Here is a 6267-nt window from a genome sequence, read left to right as displayed (position 1 = left end):
CTTCCCCCAGCTCAAGTCAAGATTAACTTGGACTATTTTTCCCATTCATCTTCTCTACATGAAAGCAGCTGAGGCCATTCAGCCATGGGAGCTGAATTTGGGGAGAGCTGTAAGAGACACACACACACACTCCCACCCCTGATTTCCTTAGCATGCAGTAGATGATCCTTCCAGTACAACAGGCAGTTGTGATCAAAGGCCTTTCAGAAATTGTGTCCTTCAGAAAGACATGATATCCTCCGAAAATATAATTTTTAAACATAATAAATTGATCCATCTCACCTTTTTCTTTTATTCTTTTTTCTTTTGTCTGCTTTTTCCTCAGCCCATCATTCCTCATCTGTCACCCTCCACACAACCACATTCCTTACAACAGACAGCTTAAAAGAAAATTAATCCTAAAGAGTCAAATGTGTCTTGGTCCTTTCTGGGCTCGTGTCTCTGATCTGACCCATTTTTTCCATGCTGCTCAAAAGCAGTGGAAACAAATCTTCCTGCAAATCGCTGCCTCCTTCAGCCTGTAATCTCTATTACATGATTCATTTAGTTCTGTATGTGAAATAAAACGAGGAAAGATGATCATTTCCTTCCCGTAAGGCAAGTTTATATCTGGACCTCTTGGAGTCCAGCACTTCTTACTCTCCTCATTCTCACTGTGGTACTATTAGAAATATTTCCATGTTAGGAAGCACAAGAATTTTGTCTGAGGCTGCTCTAGTAAACAGAACGAATAATAGGTTACCCCAGAGCAAAAGATGGAATAAGTTCCCATATATAATATAATTTCTGTGGGAGGAAAACGTCTGCATCATTAGTTACATTGAACATGCTCTCGTTTGCTTGCACTGTGCTTCCCTTCCAAGTCTTGAGTCTCAGAAAGATTCCTCCTGGAGAACATAAAAATTAAGGACTTAAGAATTAAGAGTGAGTTAATTGTGTTCCCTAATTGTAATGCTCACGTTAGCCAGCCCTTTGGAGCAGTGGGAAGAGCAGCTGCTGCTCTGTCATGGCAAGGTTCTGTTCCTGCAGCCAGGGAAGAACTGAATGTTTGATTTTAATGCTTATTTCAGTCTCCAGCACCTCGTGAACACATGAAATGTTTGCTGATGCCAAAGTCATCCCCTATCCTGGGAGGAGCCTGGGCAAACTGCAGGGTCCTGCTGAGCTTTGCCAGAGCATTTGCTTTCCCAACATCTTCCCTGCTGTAGAACGACTTCAAATTCAGCCAGGAAGGCAGAGGTGAAGGAGTGCCACATAAAATGTAGCTTTTCAGATTCATTATGTCAGCGTTCAGTGATGCTTCAGCTTTCCAGGCTCCTTTGCAGACTGGAGGTCACCCTGCCTGGTTGACCAGGGTTGTTAGCAGTGATCCGGTCAGCCTGGCCTCTGGTGACCCCCCTCCCATTCCAGCATACCACAGCAGTGAAAGCTGGTGGCTGCAATTTAAGATCCAAATAGTGCTGTGTCAGCTGCACTCTCCCACTAAATATCACCCTTCCCAAGGGTAAGTTGTCTGCCACCACCTGGGGAAATGACCCATCTTTGTCAGACGCAGCAGTGTGTGCGGAGCTCGTGCCCTGGGCAGCTGTGGCAGGCGACTTCTCCTCTGGGAGCACCATTTGGATTCACACACAGCGTTCTCTGGGCCTGGTTTGTGGCCATCAAACCAGTGGGAACATCTCTGGTTGCGTGGCAAGTCTTCAGTGTCCCCCATCCTGGGGAGATACCACAGTGTCCCTTGTCATTGGGTGTGCCGAGGAGCACTCTGCAAAATCGGATGGGAAAATAAGAATAGTCCCAAAAGGCATCTATCAGTATTATTCCTCACTATTCCTGACTACTCTTAATTTTGGAAGTGTTTCTGCTGTGCATGCTGTCAGCTCATCAGCTCTTTCACTCAGCACGGGCTGTCTTGGACTAGTCCAGAGGTTCCTGCACCGCTCAGGAGGTGCAGTGGGGGAGAAGGAGAGAGAAAAGGCATCTGTAACTTGGATACTCCCTGCAGAGAAATGTTGTCTCTTACCCACAGACCAAGTGCTCTTTGAATTTCCAAGGTTCACCTCCTCTTCCAAAGTGGCACATAAAAGCCCCCAAACTCTCAAGAGAGTTTTATGTTCACTGACTTTACAACACATCATAATGAACAGAGAGAGGTAAAAAAGCCACAGAGAACCACCTGAGTAAACACTTTGGTTCTGGATGTGGCAGTGGCAAGACAGAAGACAAGCAGATACACACAGCCCAGGTTTTTTTTCATAAGAGTGTACTTTAAATGAATGTCATCCCTATAATATTTTTTTTAGCTTTTAATGAGAAGTTTCACCCCTTTAAAATTAGCTTCACTTTTGACATATAGTGATGCATTGCAATTCTTTGTAGAATCTTTGATTCCACATTAGCTGTTGAAATAGAAGACATTCCCCTCTTTTTTGAGTGTCTCTTAATAGCAAAGTTCAGTTAACCAAAAAAAAAGTTTTGTCTTCATACGCATTTCCAAGGCATGTGTAAAACCCACAGCCTGCTCCTGAACCCAAAGCCTTCCATGACTTTTTATAAACTCCACAATATCTCCCTGTCACGTCGTGTTTAACAGCAGGTGCCTTTAAAGGACGTGGATACGTCAGTGTAAGCCCCGGAGGAAATGGGAGAGGGGTGTCTCGGTTGCAGAGCTTTGAGCACGGAGGGAGAGTGACAAGTGGTGGGTGTTTGGTTCTGGCACGTTCCCCTGGCAGGCTCCTTGCCTCGGGGGGTGGAGAGTTACGGGACGACTCATGTGGCACCAGCTCTTTTATATCTAAATTGCAAATTTAGATCCTCCTTTTTTGGGGGTAAGTTGTTTTTTTCTGGGAGGGAGGGGGAAGGCGGGGTGCTACTTCTAGTTTAGCAAACATTTTTTTCTGATGTTCCTAAATGGGGAGAGGGGAGTGAAAGGAAATTCCTAATGATACAGGAGTCATCAGTCATTGTTTACACTGAATCAGACCGGGGTGCAAATGCACCATTATCACATCAGTGTCACCCCTGGACTCCAGCGAGAAGGTGGTGATGGACATTGTGACAAAATCATAGAATCCTAGAGTGGTTTGGGTTGGAAGGGACCTTAAAGTTCATCTCATTCCAGCCCCTCTGCCGTGGGCAGTGACACCTTCCATTAGACCAGGTGGGAGGTGTTGGAAGTTACTGGAAGTCAGACCAACGATTTTTAGTGTAACCCGGAAAACTTTTTCCCATGTAGTAAACTTTGAGCAGAAAGAAGCAGCAAAAATTCTGAATTTAGATCCCATCTCTGGATGGCACTTGCTGAATTTCACCGAATCTGATGTATCCCCAAGACTTGGCAGAGCACAGGGTGCTGATATTACCTGAATTTCCCAATCTAATGTAGGATCTCTTTTCTGCAATTTAATTTCAGACATACACTGAGATAAAAAAGTTCTCAGTGGTTCTGTGCACATGTATGTGTATATATATATGAATATGCCTATGTATATTCATTCATCCTGTAAGCTTTGCTGAGCCCTACTGCGAATCTGGAGCACAGTGTGCCTCAAGCCCAGATTTAGATAAAGGGCAAAACAGTGGGGTTTTCATAGAATCTTTGAATGGTCCATGTTGGAAAGGAACTTAAAAGATGATCTTGTTCCAGGGCCCTGCCATGGGCAAGGACACCTTGCCCAGAGCCCCATCCAAGGCAGCCTTGAACACTTCCAGGAGTGGGGAGGTGTTCAAGTGTTCATTTCATCCTGGCAATATCCAAAGAAGAAGGATTTACACCTTTGGGAACCCTCTGTTACAACTAGGCTCTCATTTGTACAGCAAATGGAATGCAATTTAATGTAAAATACTCAATAGAATTAAAAGCATCAAGGCTGTGGCCATGTAAAGTGAAGGAAGGAAAATGCTGGTTTACTGGTAAAAAGAAAGAAGGATTAATTTCTAATTTCATACCTATTTAATCATGGATAGTATCAATGAAGGCAAAATGGAAATGGTACCAGGAAGACCAGAAACCTCCCCTAAATCAGAGTTTCTCACCCTTTCAGGGGAGAGCAGTTCCCTACCTGAAAATCGCCATGATTTGTTATAAGAACAAGAAAGTGCAAAGGATGGTAAGTGATGTCAGTGCAACTGAGGCATGGGGTGTTGTGAGAGCACAGGAGAGGGAGGGAGTGTGCTCTGGAGCCAAGAGGCTGTCAGGAGATGGGGAGTGAGGCTTTACAACAGCTGGGAACCTGCTCAGGACTGCCAGGCAAACGCTTTCCAGTCTGGTGTGGATCCCATCTCCTGTGCACAGTGTGAAGGAATAAAAAGTAGGCTCTGGAGGAGATTAATGACATCATTAGTTGTTTCTGACTTACTAGCTCTCTGTGCCTGGAGATTGCCGTCTCCCGTGGACAGGAGTTGGGAAGCATCACTCTGAAGAGGTTGGGACTACACAGGGTCTCTGGGCTGTGGGTGGCATATCCATTTATATATACACACATCTATATGCACATTTATGTACACTTGGGCCTGTTAAAATGTAGAAAGCAAATGCTGTTGCAAAACAATATTTTTTGTGATGTCTTATGTTCTCTATTATATAGAGAACAACAGAAACAGGGAAGGAAATGGGTTTTTTTTTTTGCTCCAAGCAAAATAGCTGCAGCCCTTGACATATATTTAACTGGGAAAAGGCAGAATGATATTTAAAAAATAATAAGAACAGGAAAGCAAAGACCCATTTTTCAAGTTAATTAAACACATATAGCAGCCCAACTTCTTGGTAGACTCCTTTGAAATGCACAGAGTTATCACTCTTGCTTTAAAGCTGACTGTAAAGCACATCCTTTATCTTTACTCTCCCAGCCACCTGCTCGCTGTAGATGAGTCCAGCTGCAGTCCAAGGAATTGCAATAAAGCACTGCAAGTGGAGAAAGAAAAAGAGGATGACTCCCTGTCACATGTCCAAGGATCTCCTGGCACAATGTAAGGTGTCAGGCATGACATAGCGTGGGTGTTAGGTGCAGCTGTGTCCTCTAAGAGACAAATATTTCTAGTGAAAGTGGCCCTCAAATAAAAGTGGTCCCGCTTTTACCTGTGCCAGGGTGCATCCAGGGCCAGCTGGGGTGTTCACAGTGGAAAAATGGTGTTTTCACTGTCACTTACAAAAGAGATCTGTTTACCGCAGTCTGTTCCATCTGAGGCTTTCCAGATGCTCCTGCTGTGCATTAATCACCTACAGAAACCCTGAGGATGACTGGAAGAGCTCTCAGCTCCTGAGGGAGGCAAAGGCAAAGGGCTGGTGCAGACAACTGGAAGGTTTCTGCAACACGGCTTGTTTGCATCTGTGCTGCAATTTTGAATGTTCTTGTGATTTCAGACCACAGAGCACAGAATGGTTTCAGTTGATAGGGACCTTAAAGCTCATCCTGTTCCAATCCCCCTGCCATGGGCAGGGACACCTTCCACCAGCCCAGGTTGCTCCAAGCCCTGTCCAACCTGGCCTTGGACACTTCCAGGGCTGGGGCAGCCACAGCTTCTCTGGGCAACCTGTGCCAGGGCCTCACTGCCTGCACAGTGAAAAAAACCCTTCCTAATATCCAGTCTAAACTTACTGCATGGTTTCTTTGCACCAGTTTGTCTCAGAGAGTAGTGGGTGATACTGGAATTGGTGTTGGTAGGTGCCCAGCACTTCTTCTCTGTGGTGACCAAGTGACAGGACCCGAGGGAATGGCCTGAAGTTGTGTCAGGGGAGGCTTAGATTGGATCTCAGGGAAAGGTTCTTCCCCCAGAGGCTGGTTGGGCACTGAACAGGCTCCCCAGGGCAGTGGGCACAGCCCCAAGGCTGCCAGAGCTCCAGGAGGGTTTGGATGATCCTCTGAGGCACAGGGTGGGACTCTGGGGCTGGGTCTGTGCAGGGCTGAGGGTTGGACTGGATGATCCTTGTGGGTCCCTTGCAGCTCAGCACATCCTGGGGTTCTGAGTGCTTCAGACCAGCATTTGAAGCAGCAGATGATGTCTTGCATACTCCTACAGCTTTGCACCTGGGTCATGAATGAGAGGCATGGTTACATGGTCACATCTGTCCCTGGTCTCGTGGGAAGGACTGAGTTTGAGGGCATCTGCCTAAAAACTAGGTGATGCTCTGGAAATGTTCTCTGTCATTCTGTCCATCCCTGCCTGTGAGCAGGTGTCTGAGTGAAGCAGCAGTGACAGGAAGTGTCCCCCAGCCCTGCCCTCCTCCCTTCATCTAGTACAGCCACATCACCCCCAAGTTTGTATTCC

Source organism: Myiozetetes cayanensis, unplaced genomic scaffold, assembly GCF_022539395.1.
Source record: "Myiozetetes cayanensis isolate MyiCay16 unplaced genomic scaffold, myiCay2020 scf15, whole genome shotgun sequence".
Classification (NCBI taxonomy): Eukaryota; Metazoa; Chordata; class Aves; order Passeriformes; family Tyrannidae; genus Myiozetetes; species Myiozetetes cayanensis.
This window is presented reverse-complemented; position numbering follows the sequence as displayed.